Genomic DNA, 19,114 nt, shown 5'->3' on the forward strand with positions numbered 1-19,114 from the left:
GGGGGAGCGGCACAGACAGGCGGTGATCCTCGGCAGGCGAGCTGCTCGGGCCCGGGGGTGTTCACATTGAAAGGAGGGCGGGGGTCGAGGGTCGGTCCGACCCGCTCTGGGGCAGGGAGCGGAGTTTGAATCTCGGCGCCTCAGCCTGCTGTGACCCTGGGCAGTCGGTGAGTCTCCCAGGGAGGGGGTACGGGCCGCAGAAGCCATTTCAGTGTGGGGAGCGAGAGGGAGGCGCATGGAGGCCGCTGAAGATAAATAAGGGCGTGATCACGAGGCTGAGGCCGGGCCGGGCCAGGCTGCCCCGGGGGAGGGGTTAGAAGACCAGAAGAAATAAGAATGAAGAAAGTGCGTCGGAGGTGACGGGGCAGCGGCGGCCTGTGAGGCGACCCAGGGGCTGACCCTGACAGCTGCGTGGCCTGGATACCGCGTCATGACCGATGGACCTATCAAACGGGAGAACAAGTCCACGTCACAGGAAGGCGGAAGAGAAGAACCCGGAAGAAGCGGAGCACGAGGAAGCGCAGACAAGTCAGCTGTCCACCGCTGACCAGAGACGAGGGGCGCGCGAGGCCGACGCCACCAGCTGACCCCAGAGACAAGAGGCGCGCGAGGCCGACGCCACCACCAGCTGACCCCAGAGACGAGAGGCGCGCGAGGCCGACCCCACCAGCTGACCCCAGAGACAAGAGGCGCGCGAGGCCGACGCCGCCATGCAGCGCTCCGCCACGTTCCTACAGGCGCGCGACTGACGCGGGTACGTGCGAGGCTGTCAGGGGGGGGCAGACTCCATCACTGGGGGGGGGGGGGCGGGGGAGGGAGCATAGCGCCGGAGCCAACAGCGAGTCTTCAAATCTAGTCTTCCACCCAGGGTTAAGAGTCCTGGGTCGGGATGAGCCCCAGGCCCTGGATCCGAGCCCTGCTTTGGTATACTAACCATGCTTTAGGGAAAAAATAAATGCAGGTACTCTTACAATCAGGCTAGGAGTGTAGCAAGTGGGCGGGGCTAGGGGCGGGGCTAAGGACAAGACATATGACACTTCTACTACGTGGCCGATTATATATTCTTAAGTGCGCAATCACAGAAACAAGCAGCAATGCTCACACAAGCATTCATTCCCAGAATGTCCTTTAAAATACCTCCCTAGTGTCTGGATTCTCTCCCTCTTTCACTTGCTTTTTTCACTCACACACACACACACACACACACACAAACATGCAAACACCCAGACACAAGCAGATAGACACTCATTCAAAAGACTTTGGTGGGATAAAGGCCATTTTACACCCCTTATCTCCCACAGCTTTCTTTATTGCTGCTATTGCTGCTGTCAGCGGGATGCCTGGATTCGAGTGTGTACACACCATGGTGTGAATGTGATTGACAGCACAGGGCCTGAATGGACCCTGCTCTGTCAAACACAGCGTGGGGGGGAACACCGGACATTATGTGAATGAGCCCTGCCGAATAGTTTAGAGGTGGCTCCGCTTGGGTTACGCAGGTGCTTTGGCTGTCAGACAGCCTCGTTCGTGCTAGTGAGCACTAGCAAACATAAACGTCCTTTGATGAGTACCGGTACTCTCCTTGGCAGCAGAGAAGTGCCGGTACTCAAAGCGATAAAAATGAGAAGTGCCGGTACCCAGTACCGGTGAGTACCGGCCCATTTAAAGCACTGATAATAACTGAAATAAGAGCTTCACTCTGAGATGCAGTGAATCCCCCCTCCCCCTCAGACAGCCACATGTTTAAAATAGACACTAAACGTGCAGTGAGCTCAGAGTTAAATGTTTAGTCAAAGCTGTGCAGTCGCCCCTCTGGGCCGGGCCTGTATGAAGCTTAAGGGTCCCCATTGCTCCCTGAACCCCCTCCTCTGTAATAGGGCTCCCAGTGACCCTCTCTGCGCCTCCGTTACTTGAGGAGGAGTGACCTCATCCAGATATTCAACATGGGTCTGTCTCTTCGTCTCCTCTGTCGGGTATAAGGTCTCGCAAAAGTGACCAAATATGTGCGCCTTTTAGATGTCCGACTCTGTAACACCTCCTGTATCCCCTCTAATTTCCACAATGTATTCCTTTTCCCTCTTAACCCTCAACTGCCATGCGAAGTGGGTGCGTACCTTTTTTTTTTTTTTTTCGAAAGTGAAAAATTAATGGGAAAGTTAAATCCTCATGAAACCACTAGCTTTTTGCTGCGGTTTTCATGAAGTTCACGTGGCCACAGGCACGCGCTTTTGGGCCATAAACTTGCATTTCTCCTCCCCCCTCCCCAGCCAGCTTCCCCCAGGCCGTAGCAGCACTCCTCCCACACCAGCACCTCCCCTCTCTCTCCCCGCAAACACAGCCTTTACTTTCATTTCTCCTCCCCTCCCCAGCCATGCCGAATTCTCCTCCCACCTACCACGGCCGTCCTTTCTGCCAGCACGAGCCTTCTCTTCTCTCTGCTCTCCCCTCAGGCGCCGTGACATACTTCAAAGTCTTATCACTTCACACGGCCGCAGGCCGTGCAACCAGAGCACTTCAGTTGGTGCGCAGCCCCCCTCCCAGCACTGCCTTGTTACTCTCGGCAGCCAACTTTCGTTTCATGGTGGAACAAACCTCACTGATAACTATCGTCTATTGTAGCGAACAACACCAGGTTCAATTTGTGACTTCAGGCGCTACACGCATCTTTGCAGGGTGTGTGCACAACCTAACGCCATTTTTTGTAGCTACCTTTACGAGTATTATTGGGTATTACGACCCTGTCTACGTGCCTTGAAGTAGCATCCTGATGGCTTGAGGCGCTTGCTCACAAGTCCGCACTCGATGCACTCTCTTATCTTCTCCTTCCTGCTACCCAGGCTCCGCATTTCACCCATTGAAATAACTTTAGAGCAGCATAAAAGGGTATACAAACAAAGTGATGTAACTAAACAGAACATATATTCTTAACTAAATGTGGCATATACATGAATAATATATGGAACGTATGTAAGCATAACATACCATATGTAGAGTGCAGAGTGCAGATTCAGAGTGCAGTGTGCAGAGTGCAGTGTGCAGAGTGCAGTGTGCAGAGTGCAGATTGTGAGTGCAGATTGTGAGTGCAGATTGTGAGTGCAGATTGTGAGTGCAGATTCAGAGTGCAGATTCAGAGTGCAGAGTGCAGATTCAGAGTGCAGAGTGCAGATTCAGAGTGCAGAGTGCAGATTCAGAGTGCAGAGTGCATATTGTGAGTGCAGAGTGCATATTGTGAGTGCAGAGTGCAGATTGTGAGTGCAGAGTGCAGATTCAGAGTGCAGATTCAGAGTGCAGATTCAGAGGGCAGAGTGCAGATTCAGAGTGCAGAGTGCAGATTCAGAGTGCAGAGTGCAGATTCAGAGTGCAGAGTGCAGATTGTGAGTGCAGATTCAGAGTGCAGATTCAGAGTGCAGATTGTGAGTGCAGATTGTGAGTGCAGATTGTGAGTGCAGATTCAGAGTGCAGATTCAGAGTGCAGATTCAGAGTGCAGATTCAGAGTGCAGATTCAGAGTGCAGATTCAGAGTGCAGATTCAGAGTGCAGATTCAGAGTGCAGATTGTGAGTGCAGATTCAGAGTGCAGATTCAGAGTGCAGATTCAGAGTGCAGATTCAGAGTGCAGATTCAGAGTGCAGAGTGCAGATTCAGAGTGCAGAGTGCAGATTCAGAGTGCAGAGTGCAGATTCAGAGTGCAGAGTGCAGATTCAGAGTGCAGATTTCAGATTCAGAGTGCAGATTCAGAGTGCAGTTGCAGAGAGAACTCAGCAGCACCACCACAGCATCACTCAGCACCACCACAGCATCACTCAGCACCACCACAGCATCACTCAGCACCACCACAGGATCACTCAGCACCACCACAGCACCACTCAGCACCACCACAGGATCACTCAGCACCACCACAGCACCACTCAGCGCAATCCCTGCATCACTCAGCGCCACCACAGCATCACTCAGCGCCACCATATCACTCAGCGCCACCACAACATCACTCAGCGCCACCACAGCATCACTCAGCGCCACCACAACATCACTCAGCGCCACCACAACATCACTCAGCGCCACCACAACATCACTCAGCGCCACCACAACATCACTCAGCGCAATCCCAGCATCACTCAGCACCACCACAGCATCACTCAGCGCCACCACAACATCACTCAGCGCCACCACAGCATCACTCAGCGCCACCACAACATCACTCAGCGCCACCACAACATCACTCAGCGCCACCACAACATCACTCAGCGCCACCACAACATCACTCAGCGCCACCACAACATCACTCAGCGCCACCACAACATCACTCAGCGCCACCACAACATCACTCCGTGCCATCACAACATCACTCCGCGACATCACAGCATCAATCTGTGCAACCATTCAACAACAACTGGTTCAATTATGTTCTCTCAATGTTTCAAGCTTTATTACAAATGTCACAAAAAGATGTTATTTCACTTCTGTTCTTGGATTTTCATCACAATAAAATACACTGAACATAATCTTCACAAACGTTATTTACAAAAGTTTAAGCTATTGCCAATATAAATTACAATCACTTTTATTTAAGTATTAATTATTTAAAAAAATTAAAAGCCGTTGCTATTTGTAATATCAATACATCTAAGTCACGTAAATACAAAACATGTTGCATTACAAATGCTATAGTCGTCACATGTGCGAAAGTTATAACTATTGGCATTGAAAATGACAAAGCTATTAATTTAGCTATTTTATAAATCAACACATAAATAAAAAAATTGTCATTTACAAGACCAATAGCTCAAACTTTCATAATGCGAGACCTATTGCATTGCAAATGCTTGTTAAAATTTGCTTTTATTGCTAAAAGACATAACAATATTGTTGACTATCATATCAATTTGTCTCTTCTGTTGTCTCTTCTGTTCCTATTGCATCTTCTCTTTTTTTAAGTGTCTGAGTATTTATTTAAAATATTTGTCTTTTTATTGGCATTTGAAATAATACTTACAATTTCACTGCCATGAACAATCATACAACCATTTGTGACTGAGTTTTACCCCAACAGTGTTCAAACAATACCAGTATTTGACTCATCAGCATTTGCTGTGACCAATTAAACATATCCTGTGGCAGCACATCATTTGATTATATTAGTAGTGACGCTAATCAAACTGTGTGTCAGTGGAAGCCAGACCTAGCAGGTATTGACATAGAGGTTCCCATATATCCCTGGGCCTTGACGCAGCCAGTAGCTCCTCTACATATAATACAAGATTTTCATTACAATAAATCATATCGTTTACCCAACACTTAGTCGTAGGAGCCAATGCACTTTCCCAGTGCAGCGCAACTCGGTGCTTGGCCAATAACAGCGCAGCGCGCACAAAATTTCCCATCGCACCCTTTAAGTGAGGTACATGGCATAGCAAACATACTGACGGAACACACTGCAATACAATCCCAGTCATTTCCTGTAGGTATTGCAATACCCCTTCCCAGAACAACATCTCTCGTCTGCACCCAGACACCAGATGTAAGAAGTCAGCTTCCGGCTGTCCGCATCTTTTACAGTTATTAGTTTCTCTAAGGCCACATCTGTGTAGTTTAACAGGCGTGTGGTAGACTTGGTGAATGTATTTGAAATGTTTGATGCGCAAGTTACCTTTGGGTGTGAGGGCACCGGTCAGCTTGCAAATATGGTCCCATTACGTTTCTGGTAGTGGTGGAGTTAAACTGCTATTCCCTCGGGTAAGACTCTTATCAGATCCAAGATCTATCCCATTTTACACCTCTGTCTAGAGTTTTGTTACTAGTTTACGAATAGTAGGTGCAACCAGTAGCGTTTGCAGCGCCGGCAGTACCGGGGGTTCAGATCGGTACGTCGCATAGTGGGCTTTGATCGCTTGCCGCAGCCTATGAATGGTAAAATTAAACAACGGTGAGGGATTGGTTATGTAACTCAGGTCTTCTGTCATAAGGAAGTGCCCATCTGGGTATATGTTTCGCATAGTCATCATGCCCGCTTATCTCAATGCCCTTAGTGGACTTTTTCCCTCGTCACCGATAAGGCCGCATGATGTGCAAGGGGCAGTGCCCGGAGCATAAACGGGGAGCCTATTCGTTTTTTTGCCTATAGCTTGGCATGCTGCAATAGTCGTGTCTATAATATTGATTTCAGTTCATGGCGTACCTCTGTTTGTATGTGTGATGACCCCAGATAACAGGGTTGGGTGTACATCCCCATCTTCCACTGCGACACGTGGAGTGTAATTTTGCGGTCTAAACCAGTAGTACTGTGAAAATGGTCAGGTCAGGCGTGCCGTTCCCTGGTGAATGTGCACACTTTTTCTAGTAAACCAAAAAGGTTTTCCATCCAGATTTATACAGAACAATCATTCAATGAATTCAATATTCCAACCATGATTCTTCATTCTTTTCATGAATTTTATTTTTCAAGATCATTCATTTAATTTCTTCCAAAGCAACGATATAAATATCCAATGTATGGACCCAAAATGCATTGGGTTTGTGAAATCCATGGGTAAAATATTATTGGATATTTATATCGTTGCTTTGGAAGAAATTAAATGAATGATCTTGAAAAATAAAATTCATGAAAAGAATGAAGAATCATGGTTGGAATATTGCATTCATTGAATGATTGTTCTGTATAAATCTGGATGGAAAACCTTTTTGGTTTATGTTAGATTTGGGGGGTCTCTGGTTGGCACAGGTAGGTATTTGTGACACGCAGAGACCCTCTCCTCTAGTCAGGGAAAGGGGATTACACACCAAAAATAACCCCTGCTCACCCTCTAGGTTGCGTGGCGTGAGCAGTCCAGGCTTATTTCAGAGGCGTTGTAAGTTAAGCAGTTGTGACCACATACAGTAACAACACTACAAATGGACACCACACAAGTTTTATAAAAAAAATAAGTATACTTTATATAGAGTTACCACAAGACCATAAACAACAAAAATACACTCTGATTACTTTAAGTTGGTAGATTTAAGCTTAGTTCTGTTCAGTTCTTAGATGCGACACTCTGCGTCAATGTACCTAAAGTTGCGTTGCGCTTCCACGACAAGCAATGTCGCAGCGATGGGAAATGCGGCAAAGTTCAGATACAAAGAAATAAAGACGTGAAGATCTTCCAGATGCGGCACGCTTCTCGGGGATGTGAGAAGCTCTCGGTTCGATGCGTGGACTACAGCGGAGACATCCAAGATGCGACGGCAGCAGCTCCAGCGGCGACACTCTTCTCCCACGATGCGTGAAGCTTCCGCTCGATGCGACAACTACAGAGGCAAAATCCAAGATGCAACGGCAGCAGCTCCCACGGCGGCGCGCGTCTCGGGGGATGCGAGGTGCTCTTGATCGATGCGGTGCAATGCGGCAGTTCCAGCGGCGACACCCTCCTTCGGATTTGCGACGGCAGGCACATAGACGGCGACACGCTCCGACCTCGTTGCGAGATTCTTTTCCTGATGCCTTGCAGTGCGACAGATTCAGCGGCGACACCCTCCTTTGGAGTCGCGACGGCAGCAGCAGCGACGGCGACACGCTTCCTCTTCGTTGCAGCACGCTTCTCTCCGATGCGGTGTAGTGCGACAGTTCCTGCGGCGACACCCTCCTTTCTCCGGAGTTGCTACGGCAGGCACAGCGACGGCGACACGCTTCTTCTCGTTGAGTCGTGCTTCCAGCTCCTTGCGACACGCAGTTCCTCAGAAGGCCCAAAACAGCAGCAGGCACTTCCACAAGAACTCTGGTGAGCTGGGGGGTGAAGTCTGTTGTCCCTGAGACTTCAGCAGGAGGCAAGCTCTTTTCCAAGCCCTTGGAGATCCTTCACAAGTTGAAAGCAAAGTACACAAAGTTCCTTTCTCCTTCCTTTGGCAGTAAGGCCACCACTGCAGGCCAATCCCCCAAGCAGCACTTCAGCTTGGGAATAGTCTCTCCTCAGTTTCTTCAGGTTCCTCTCCTCAGTAAAGGGTTTTTCTAGTAGTCCAAAGTGATCTAATTTCTTGGGAGCAGGGTCCCAATACTAATACCCCTAAATCCTTTGCTCTCTGAGGGGAGAGGGGCCTGTGCCTAGTCCAAACCAGTTCCAGAGCACTTTGTTTACCAGACTTCTCCTTTCCTTCCACAGTGCAGGGCAGAAACATCAGACGCCCCACAGGAGGTGGAGCCAGCATTGTGGAAGGCAAGTACAGTCCTGGAGCACTTTGTTGACAGGACTCCTTCTCTTCTTTCAGTGTGCAGGGCAGAGACATCAGCCGCTACCCATGGGGTGGAGCCAGCATTGTGGAAGGCAGGCACAGCCCTATTCAGAGTTCAGGTGCACTCCTCCCTCAAGATGCAGATCTCTCTATTCACCACTGGGTGACTCAGCCTGTCTCCTGGAATTCCCCAGCCCTGTCGCTTCATGAAACCAGACATAGGAATACACATCCTAGCAGAGGCAGGTTTGAATGGTTAGAAAAGCAAATACCTATTTTCTAAAAGTGTTATTTGCAAACACAGAATATTAAAATAAACTTCACTTAAAGGTGTATTTTATTATTCTGAGTTCAGGCATACTGATGGACGCAGTGCAACGAATGGAGCAGCACATGATATAATTTTGATAGTTTAAAAAACAAATTGAGGAATAAAAAAGTGTGCACAGAGTATCTACGTTTTTTCTAAACCAGTAGTAGGCATATTGTGCCTGGGCGGAAAAGTAATATACAAGGAGGTCCAGAGCACTGAAGCCTCCTCTAGCGTAGTCCAGTGTGAGTATAGTCCAGCTTACCCTGGCCTGCTTTCCCCCCCATATCAAGCGAGTGAGAATAGAGCGGACATCCCTGAAAAAAACTTTTGTCAGCTTAATTGGGATGTTACAGAATAAATATAGAAAGCGTGGTAGCACAACCATTTTAATGATCGCTATTCGATCTACCAGAGAGAGTGGCAGCTTGTTCCATCTGTCTACCTGCTGTTTGAGAACAGCATTTGCTCTGCCATAGTTCTCCCTGATCACCAGTTAGGGGTCCCGGTGTATCCACACACCCAAGTATTTCACCGGGTCCGTAGTCCACACAAAAGGGTAGTCCATAGTTGCGGGGGGAGAGGGGGGGGCGTGTTCACTCTTAGTGGTATAACTATCGATTTTCCCAATTTATTTGTTTTCCTGAGAAGAGTCCAAACCGAATATATTGCCCTTAACAACTGCGGCAGATACCGATCCGGCTCCCTTCAAAATAACACCGTATTATCTGTGTACAGTGATAACCTACCGGGCGATGTAAGAAATTCAGTGCAGATTCTCTGTGGCGCTGCCGTATGATGCAAGCCTGTGGCTCAAGTGCCAGTGAAAACAGTAGAGGTGAGAGGGGGCAACCCTTATGGGTACCCCTATATATTTGAAATGGGTGTGCTGTCAGTCTCCCCCACTCGCACCAGCGCCACAGGGCTGTTGTACAAAAGTACTATCCAACCCAGGAACAGTGGCGGGAATCCCATGCGGTGCAGTACATGGAACATGTCACTCCACTCAATGGAGTCAAAGGCTTTTGCTGCGTCAGGAGGACTACGGCGGCTGGCAGTTCATGGTTCAGTACAAGGAACATGGTAGAGATAGTTCTCAGATTATTAGACGTGGAGCGCTCCGGGATAAATCCCGATTGGTCCGGAGAACCAGGTTGGGCATGAGGGGCTGGAGCTTGGTAGCTAATATTTTCACCAGTATCTTAGCGTCAAGGTTTATCAGAGACAACTGCCTATATGATTCGCACCTGTCCGGAGCCTTTTCTTTTTTTTAACAGCGTAATTATCCGGGCTTGGCAGTACGTCAGTTTCATGTGCCTTTGCATACAATTCAAGCAGATAAGGCGCAAGCAGATCGATGTATTCTTTATAGAATCCAGCCGTAAGCCCGTCGGGCCATGGCGCCTTTTGGTTGGGCAACGTGCATACCACCGCCTTTATATCAGCTTCATCTATGGGTTGGCAAAGATTGACGGTGGCCACCCGACAGCCACGCACAGGCAATGTCGGATAGATAGGCGTCCGCGTCCGTCGCACTCCCCCGTGCTGTGTGTAAATCAGAGTAAAATCTGCGGAATTGTTCCACTATCGCCTCAGGGGCGTAATGCTCCGTGCCCTGCTGGTCTGTGAGCTTAGTTATGTGGTGATAGTCCTCACAAATTCTTATTATAGTGGGCAAATTTCTGCCCGGGCACCCTCCATCATACAGATCTCTCACTGTCTCATGGTGGGGGGTAAGATTCTATGGTCAAAGGCCTCCCAAAAAATCCACAGTAACGCCAGTGGCAGAGTACGGTCAATATAACTCAGGTGGAAGCCCATCTCCAGGGGCCTTAGCCCCCAGGAGCATCAGTTGGGGAGACATCGTTTACCACGCATCCATTTCAACGTGGTACTATTACATCGTGGTTTTCACTAGGCAAGTCGTTACATCGGCTTGCACTGGAGGGTGTTGTAGACTAAGGAATAGTGTAAATTACTGTTTCCAACATCTTCCCTACAGTATGTAGACTGGAGTTGGAATAGTAATTCACACTATTCCTAAATCCAGCGCCCCTCCAGCGCAAGTCGATGTAACAACTTGCGTTGTGAAAACCGCGATCTAACAGACCGCGTTGAAATGGCCCTCATTGTACCGTCATACATCCATCAGTAGTGCCTCCTGTACTTCCTCAAGAAACAGCTGTGAGTCCAGCTCTGTAGAGGCCAATGAGGGGAGGTGCATCAGGGTCAGTGTTTGCAGGAATGGTTTGTATCGGGTTCTCCCTGACCGCTGGGTCTGCTGCATAGACTGTCTGTCGGTGTCATTGGAACACCTCCAGGATTGAGGCCTTGGTGTATACGGTCTCACCTGTCGATGAGCAGTGTTCAGGGTAGGGGCCTGCTCCCTCTGGAGAATCCAAGCTAGAAGGTGTCCGGACCTGTGCCCCTCTCCATGCAGCTGCTGCTGATACTGACGGTGTGTATATTTAATCTAGTCTTTCCCACATGTCACTGATGCGTGTACGTACGACCCACTCCAGATCATCAGCAGCAGCTGGTTTGGTCAGATCTGCAGCACGTGCTTCCGCTAATGTCATCTCCTCTTCCCTGAGGACTCGTTGCAGCTGCCTGCGAACGCTGCATGTCAGTCTCATACAGGCCTCCAGTACCACCACTTTCAGTGCCTCCCATTCCGTTGCCCTAGTGGTGGTCGCACCCTCCCAGTAGATTGTCATTTAGTCTGTCAACACATGGGATGTGGTTTCCTTCCCAACCAGGTCTTCTAGAATGTCTGCCGGCATTTGCCATGTTCTGGGTAGGTGAGTGGGGGTGACCCAGCGTGCCACACAACTGATCAGGGCATGATCAGACAGCAATCGAGCCAGATGGGTCACCTCCACGTTAGGAAGGCCTCCATCCCTGACACAAAGACCCTGTCCAACCTGCTGTGTGTGTTATGAGTAGGTATACAATTTCTGCGTTGGGTGCCTATCTCTCCCTATGTCCATTATTCCCAAGTCCTCCATTACCTCCCGGTGCCTCTTGGTCATCTGCGGCTTATTTCCCTGTCTAGGAGGGTGCCTGTCCAAGTTTGGATCCAACACTCAATTAAAATCCCCCATCCAGAGAAGAGGAGCGTCCAGGTCCGGGGCCAGTATGTTTTGTATGGACTGATAAAAGCCCAGATCGCCTATGTTTGGGGCATAGGTATTTAGGATAGTGATATCCCGTCTGTCAAGTATCGCCCTGAGTAGGACATAGCGGATGTTCACGTCGGCTTTCATGTACTGCAAGACAAACGGCGTCCCAAGAGCCACCCATATCAATACACCTCTCGCATAAGTAAAATAGGATGAGTGAAATATCTGGCCTCTTCATTTTTTTTATCAACCTATTGGCTCCCACATCATCTAGGTGGGTTTCTTGCAAGCAGGCCACTCAGACGTGGTGTCGCTTAAGAAACCTAAGTACTCTGTTACGTTTTGTACCCAATCCCCTTACATCTCAACTAAGGAACTTAACCTCCATTGCCATAGCGATATCTAGCTCGGTGTTGTCCCAGTCCCCAGCTGTGCACTCCACCCACATTCCACATGTGCTGCATATAACAACTACTAACAAACAAAGAAAACTGTGCCATGCTCCCTCCACCCCCCAAGGACCGGTAACATGCAACAGCGCTATCGTCAATGCCCTCCCATGCTAGTTCCAGGATGTGCGCAGCTTCCCTTGCAGCCCAAAAGGGGCCACTGAACTTCCCAAATTAACCAGCCTCACAACCTAGCCCGCCCATCACAATACCTACAAAATGCCCTTCAAGGGAAGTGTAGTCCAGCGGGGGTCCCCAATAAGGTTGCAGTACTCTCAATGTTACATTTGGATTGTCGTTACCCTCTTGCCACTCCAGGCACCCCCCCCCAGTAGTAAATGTGTGGCCCACATGCACTTCATTCTTTAATTATTATAAATGTCAGAGCAGCCAACAGTAGTTCAGTTCCTGTGTGGATGTCCCCTTTTTTATGGAGCTTCCGTCGCTGGAACTGCTTTCAGGATGGTTTCAAGGACTATGTACATCGTCGGGTTCAGTGTTTCCGGAGTATCCCCTCTGTGTCAGGCCCAGATTCAGTGTTCGGTGAGGAGGAGGCACCCAGCTTGATGGTTTTCAATGCATGGTGCCGTCCTCGCCCATCTAATTCTCTGTTCATCTGGTGGGTCCCCGTCCGTCTCTCTTGCAGCCCAGAGGATACAGTCTCTATCTTGATAGATCAATATTTTGGCGATTATTGCCTGGGAGGGAGTCCGGGGGGAAGTACTGGGGGAGGGTGGGGTGGGGTGAAGGCACCATGGCTCTGTGTTCTCTGTCCACTGCAAAGAGTTCGGATAAGCCTCACGGACGCAACTGGGTGCATATCCATCGCTCCAGGAATTGCTTCTCCCTGTCCTCCTCAACTTGCTCAGGGAACCCTAGGACTCTTATGTTGCTGTGCCTTGCGCGCCTCTCCGCAACTTTGGCCCGGCACTCAAGGGCCTTTGTGACTGGACGTCTGGGCCACGTGCTGCTTAAATGCTGCCACCTCTCCATTTAAGTCCACTATATCTCCCTCCGCCGTGGACACTTTATCTGCTACTTTACGTAAATCGGCTCTCAATATGTTCACATCAATAGACACGGTCTCAATTTGTCTTTTCAGGAGATTCCTGGAACCCTGGATGGCCGCCAGGAGCTCCACACATGAGGGTTTGCAAGTTGCGCCATCTTCCCCCTCATTGCCAGTGCCGGTTTGTCTTGTAATTCTTTACGGGGGTGTCGAGGGGTAGTATACTGTGTGATTGTGTTGGCCCTAGCAAAGCAGGCCGTTTTGTCCTTGTCCATCGTGTGCACACCAGGTGCCCCCGTGCTCTAGACCCGGGTTGCGTCAACCACCTCAGTTCATCAGCCACCATAGGCTTCTGCGGGCACTGTAGTCACTGTATTATCCTCTATGGAGTGTGGTGGGGAGGAGAAAGAAACAAGAAGAGGAGGCAGCTCTGTCTGACACCCCCCCAGGCCGACCTAAATGGCCTGCAGCAGTAGGACCAGACCACATGCAGCTCGACAGCAAACCCTTTGTGTCAAATGTGTTGTAATTGCCCGTGATATTGTGCAGCATCCCATGTGCCGCATACCACCCTCAAGGAGAAGTTCGGTCTCCAGCACCCCAGGAGATTTCCCCCTTGGCCTTGCTAGGCAGCAATCAAGGCCCCACCTCTCCGCCCACAGTCCAGGGGGCCACAGGGGTACAACGACAACTGTTCCTTGACTTCCACAGGGTCAAGAATGTGCAACTGCACAATCTGCAGCCACCGCTGAAAAGGGAAATCGCCCTCGAGCTACACGGAGAGCGATGTTTGGGACAAGACCGTCCGACTCACAAGCTCAAGAATTTGGGGACAAAATAGGATCCCTCAGATGCATGGACTGCCTTATTGACATCGCGCAAGATACTGAATCCCTTTGTGGGTTGGATAGATCACCACAAAAGAAAGGTCTTTATCAAAAAGGACATAGCCTTGGGAAAGTCGTGGGATGATTTCCCTTTGTAAGCAATGAAATACGTAATGGCTGTCTGAAACAAGACCAAAAGAATAAAAAAAAAAATAATAATTGAAATAACTTGTGTATAATTTGTGCTTACATCGTGCACTTAACAAATTGTTGCTACACCTATGACTGTGTGCTGAGGATTTCTTTGTCTATTCAGTTTTTAGTATTTCACCCACAACTTGAACACCGAAAGACGTAATCTAAGATTAGCAGAAAGAGCCTGGAGATCCTCTCCATCCTTAGAACTTCTAAAATGATTAAGATCAACGAGGAACACATACAACAGAAGAGTAAGGCAAGTGAAAGCTAATTTCTTTAGAGCACAGTTTGACCAAGCCAGAAATGCAGTCAAAAACTATTTGAATTAGTCAAGCAGCAGTCACGCCGGAACCAGCACCCTCCCAAACTGTGAAGAACTGACTGCCTTGTTCATGGAAAATACCACAAAGATAGAGAATGAGCTACAACTAGTGAATGAACTACTACCGGTTTCCTCACTCAGTTTTTCACTCACCACCCAGTATACTGAAGGTAGTGATCCATCCAGGCACCCTTCCAAAAACAATGCCTCGTGCCACACCTTCTCCACAATCAACGAAAGTGACATTTACAAAATCCTTTCATTATTAAACCCATCTAATCACTTCACTGACCCTCTACCTCCATCTTTATTCAAAGAGATCAAAACCTTCATTCTCCCGATGGTCTAAGATAGTAAATGCCTCGCTACATCAAAACACTATCCCTGATTGCCTAAAAGCAGGACACCCCCACTTTTTTTTAAAAAAAAACAACGCAGACTGCTCTGATCCTAATAACTTTCAGCCTATCTCCAACATCCCTACTCTTGCGTATCTCTTAGAAAAATGTGTATAGATCCAACTCTGCAACCACATAGACAACTTTTAACTCCTTGACCAACACCAATCAGTTTTCCGTCAAGGTCAGAGCACTGAATCTGCACTTACTTATTTTGTGGATGACATATTAATGCTGGATCTAAATGAATCATCCCCCATGATACTGCTCAACTTTATGGCTGCCTTTGACAGTTAATCACGATAGACTACTGAAACTATTGGAACAAAGGATGGGCTTATTAGGGGTCGTATTGCAATGGTTTTCCTCATTCCACTAAAACAGATCTCAGAGAGTCCAAATGAATCCATCTCTGCGATCACTCTTGGCTTTCCACAGGGATCTTCTTTCTCACCCATTATCTTCAATCTATTCCTGGAACCACTGGCAAATCACTTACAATCCGCTACCATCCAGTATAATATGTACGCTGATGACATTCTGCTGTATCTCAAAATCACCTTCCCAGAGGACATTATATTCCTCAATTCCACCTTGCAAAATACACATCACTGGCTCACGGATAACAATCTTAAACTCACTACTGCCAAAACGGAATTCTTTCTCATCTCACCGCCGAATAACATCCCCAAGATCGATCTTTGGTTGAAACCTATTGTAGCCCTCAACTGCTCTCCTCACATCATACACTCTGCTAGATCCTTGGGTATTAGACAAACATCTGAATATGCAGGATCACATTAGCACAGTCACCAAAGGAGCAAATTAGGAGCTGAGCATTCTGCGGAAACTTAAACACTCCCTTCCACATGAAGACCTAAAACAAGCGATTGTAGAAGTAGACCTCAGCAAGGCCTACCAGTGCTAGGGGTTCGCCCTTCTCTGCACACAAGTCCTCAGACCAGCAAATAGAAGTTAGCACGGAAACTGAAACGTTAAGAAAACCATGTATTAAACCTCATGAGGTGAAACTTCATCCACATAACACCCTTCGGCAGTGTAAGAAGGAGCACAAGGAGAAGAAGGACCATGGGTCTTTTATACCCACACAGGAGCTCAAAAGGAGGCGGTACAAGTTCACATAGGAAGAGTTTCATTCGTAGGTGGTCATATAGAGAATGCACAGTCAACAAAGAAGGAGGGGCGATAAGTTGCTGATCTCGGTTAAAATAGCCTGACAGTAACAGAATAGAGCAGGTGCATGGGCAGCTACAGACTCTTCTGAGCATGTGCAGAGTAGCAAGGGCTAAGTATAGCCAGTTCTTGAGCAAAGCACAAGGGCAAGCAACAGCGAAGAAGGAAAGAGCACATGGTGAGCACATGCTCAGACAAGGTGGCTGCCGGAAACAAGATGGCTTCAGCTCAATGCTACTAAATGACGGGTTGAAGTGCACACCTTTAACTTGCTGTTTTCAAACTTGAATCATTTCATATTGCGTGCATCCCGGAAAAGTGGTCCGCCCATCGGCTAACAGCGATCTCTGCCAAATTTCCTCAGACGTCCCTTTTAGCAATAGCTGAAGACATCTATAATCTAGGAGAGTCTAAGTATACATCATGTACATCGATATGCATCATTTAATCAACTTCTTTGTCTAGTACACGTTGGGCATTCATTTGTTTAACATCACGTCTGGCAGGTGTACAAGCAGTGATACAGATGGAGTAAAGTATTGGACCACATTGTATACATAAACAGCATGTCATTAGAATTTCAAGCAATATATACAGAACTGTTAACAGTTTCTAGCCCCAGGTGACAAACAATGTCCATAGCCAACCGGTTAAAGTTCATGTTCCAGTATCGGGGTGAATCTCAGCAGCAATCTTATGCAGTTTAGAGATCGCATCAGAAACTGAAGGGGCATGATCTGGAATGTACACGCAGCAACTACTCCAGATGAAGCGACATGCACCACCTCGATCAGCCAGGACTACGTCCAGGACCATACGGTTTTGGAGCGCCACAATCCTCGCAATTGGTAGTTCCTCTGTGATGTTTCCAAGTGCCATAGCTGTCTGGTTGGTCACAGCCTCTACGACCCACGTCAAACGTGTGATTTTCCTACTGTTCTGGGCAGCACCAACAAAGAATAGCCTCACATTAAAATCAACATATTGCTGTAGTGTGGTGTCAGTCTGATCCACCTCGTTGTGATTTGCGGTCCTCTTAAATCTGTTTTTGGAAATGTCATTAAACATTTTTGAGTCCTTGTGATATGATGCAGGAGCCAAAAATACAGGTGGCAATAAAAAGGACACATAGCAATCTCCAGACCATCCAGCAGGTAGATGGTAGTGTCCCTTATTTCCATATATAAAATAGTTATTATGTGAAGACGTGAAGCTACTATTATTATTACCAGCAATGTTCATAACTAAAGTACATTCAGTTTTCCCCACTGGAATTTTCCCAACACTACTCACACATAAATCTGCTCGGGCTCCAGTTACAGCTATAACAAATGGTCCATTACCCTTAGCAGTTCGAGTATTTGGGTAAACATAATGTGTTGAAGCATTTCCTCGTCGGTACTCCTCCATCTCCCATTTAGTCCCTTTAGCTTGCGGATCACCTTATTCATCAGGATAACATGCTTTATTAAGATAATAGTTTAACCTCCCTACACCAATATCAGTAATATTAGTCACTTCAGAAGCCAATAAAAGTGCAAACCAGGCTTGACAAAAACCGTTATGAGAAAATGGAAGAGGAATAAAAGGTGTTCCTCCCTTTTTCTGATGAGCTGACATTCCATACACCGAGCAGTTAGTAATGTTCGTAGCATTGTGCGTGTGGTGCAACATCTGGATGAACGTGCTGTTCAAAGAGTGGTGTTCAATGGATGCTGAAGTAGTGGCAGTCAGCATTCGTCAAGCAGGAAACACTTCCTCTACAATCCAAGTTATCACTGCCATAGTGAATGTACCCAACAATACACATAATCCTCTTGTCGCAAATCCTCACAGCGGTTGATGTCTTCTTGTGAGAAGTTGGCCTGGTAGGGGATGTTTCCAATTCTGGAACCACCTACTACCTGACCAAACAATCCCTTATGGTGTCTGGTTGTAAGTCAACCTTATTAGACAAGCTATCCTAGGGGTAGCATGGACTAAGCAGCCTAAAGGCTTAACTTAAGAGGTCGTGTTAAGCGAGCTGTTTTACCACGTACAATCCTGTAATACCAAATGAAAGGACACCACACAAGTATATACTATAAAAATATATGTATTTATTACTAAAACCAATCCCCAGTATTCTTTATGAATAAAGGGGCACAAGCGTTAGATCAAAAGCACTGTTTAAACATACAAAGTTGCACAATTATGGATGAGGGCAGGGGGCCACTCAAACCATATACTAAACAAGTGGTATAAGAGATGCCACTCGAGCAGTGGTTAGGCCTAGGGCCTAGGGAATCGCTGGGAGCAGTCAGGACAAGCAATGCTGAAGTCGGGGATGGCCCTCGGGATTCGGGAGATGTGCGGAAAGCGCACGCACGCACCAATGTTAACCAATGGTGCGTAAAAGTTGTAAAGTTAAAGTTAAAGGACACTTCCGCTGAACCTAGAGGAACAAAACTTAACACACAGACCCTAGAGGTGTGCACCAGTGTGGGAACACCGGCGGAGCAAAGTTACCTCACCCACAGGAAGTGGGTGCACAGGGTCGAAGTGGCGTCGGGTTCTGACACGCAGGCTCTTGGTGCTTGAAGCTGAAAGGGCTGCAGGCGGGTTAAAGATGAAGTGTCCGGTGGAGTCCAAGGGTGGACTCAAGTCGAAGGGTACCTGAAAGCAGAGGGGACAGAGTCTGGGTCACTCAGCAGTGACCAGGGTGGAACCAGGACGGAACCAGGCAATGTCGGGCGCAATCAGGTGGTCGTCGAGGAGCTTCTCTCCGCTGTCACGTGGGCTCTGGGGCATCTGCGACGTCCAGGAGCAGGTCACGATCTGTCCCACGCAGGCTCTCACCGTCGGTGCAGTCGGCTTCAAGTTTGGAGCAAACAAGCCTTGGCAAGAGCAATCCACGCGGGATCGGAAGATTGCTTCTCACTCGGACCAGGAAGGTCAGAGTCGGGGCTCCTTTTCAGGGGAGCTGGTGTGGATCTGGAGCAATCAGATTCACGAGTCTTCTTAGTAGTTTCGTCGGCACAGGGACCACTAGCCAGCTGGCAAGTGACCGGGCCAACGCGTTGAGCCAAATAGAGCAAAAGGGCC

General features: G+C 48.1%; 1 protein-coding gene across 3 annotated transcripts in view; it reads left to right on the top strand.

Annotated features, from left to right (window-relative positions):
- Nucleotides 1-330: 330 nt before the first annotated feature.
- Nucleotides 331-19,114, top strand: part of LOC144759449 (uncharacterized) — a 68,864-nt gene continuing 50,080 nt past the window's right edge. The window contains exons 1-3 of one of the 3 annotated variants that reach the window (XM_078646498.1): nt 331-602; nt 690-754; nt 13,185-13,272. The gene's annotated coding sequence lies outside the window, so the exon portion shown is untranslated. Of the gene's footprint in view, nt 603-635; nt 755-13,184; nt 13,273-19,114 lie in introns of those variants that run through there. The other 2 variants (XM_078646487.1, XM_078646492.1) reach the window with 2 other exon arrangements.

Source organism: Lissotriton helveticus, chromosome 1_1, assembly GCF_964261635.1.
Source record: "Lissotriton helveticus chromosome 1_1, aLisHel1.1, whole genome shotgun sequence".
NCBI lineage: Eukaryota > Metazoa > Chordata > Amphibia > Caudata > Salamandridae > Lissotriton > Lissotriton helveticus.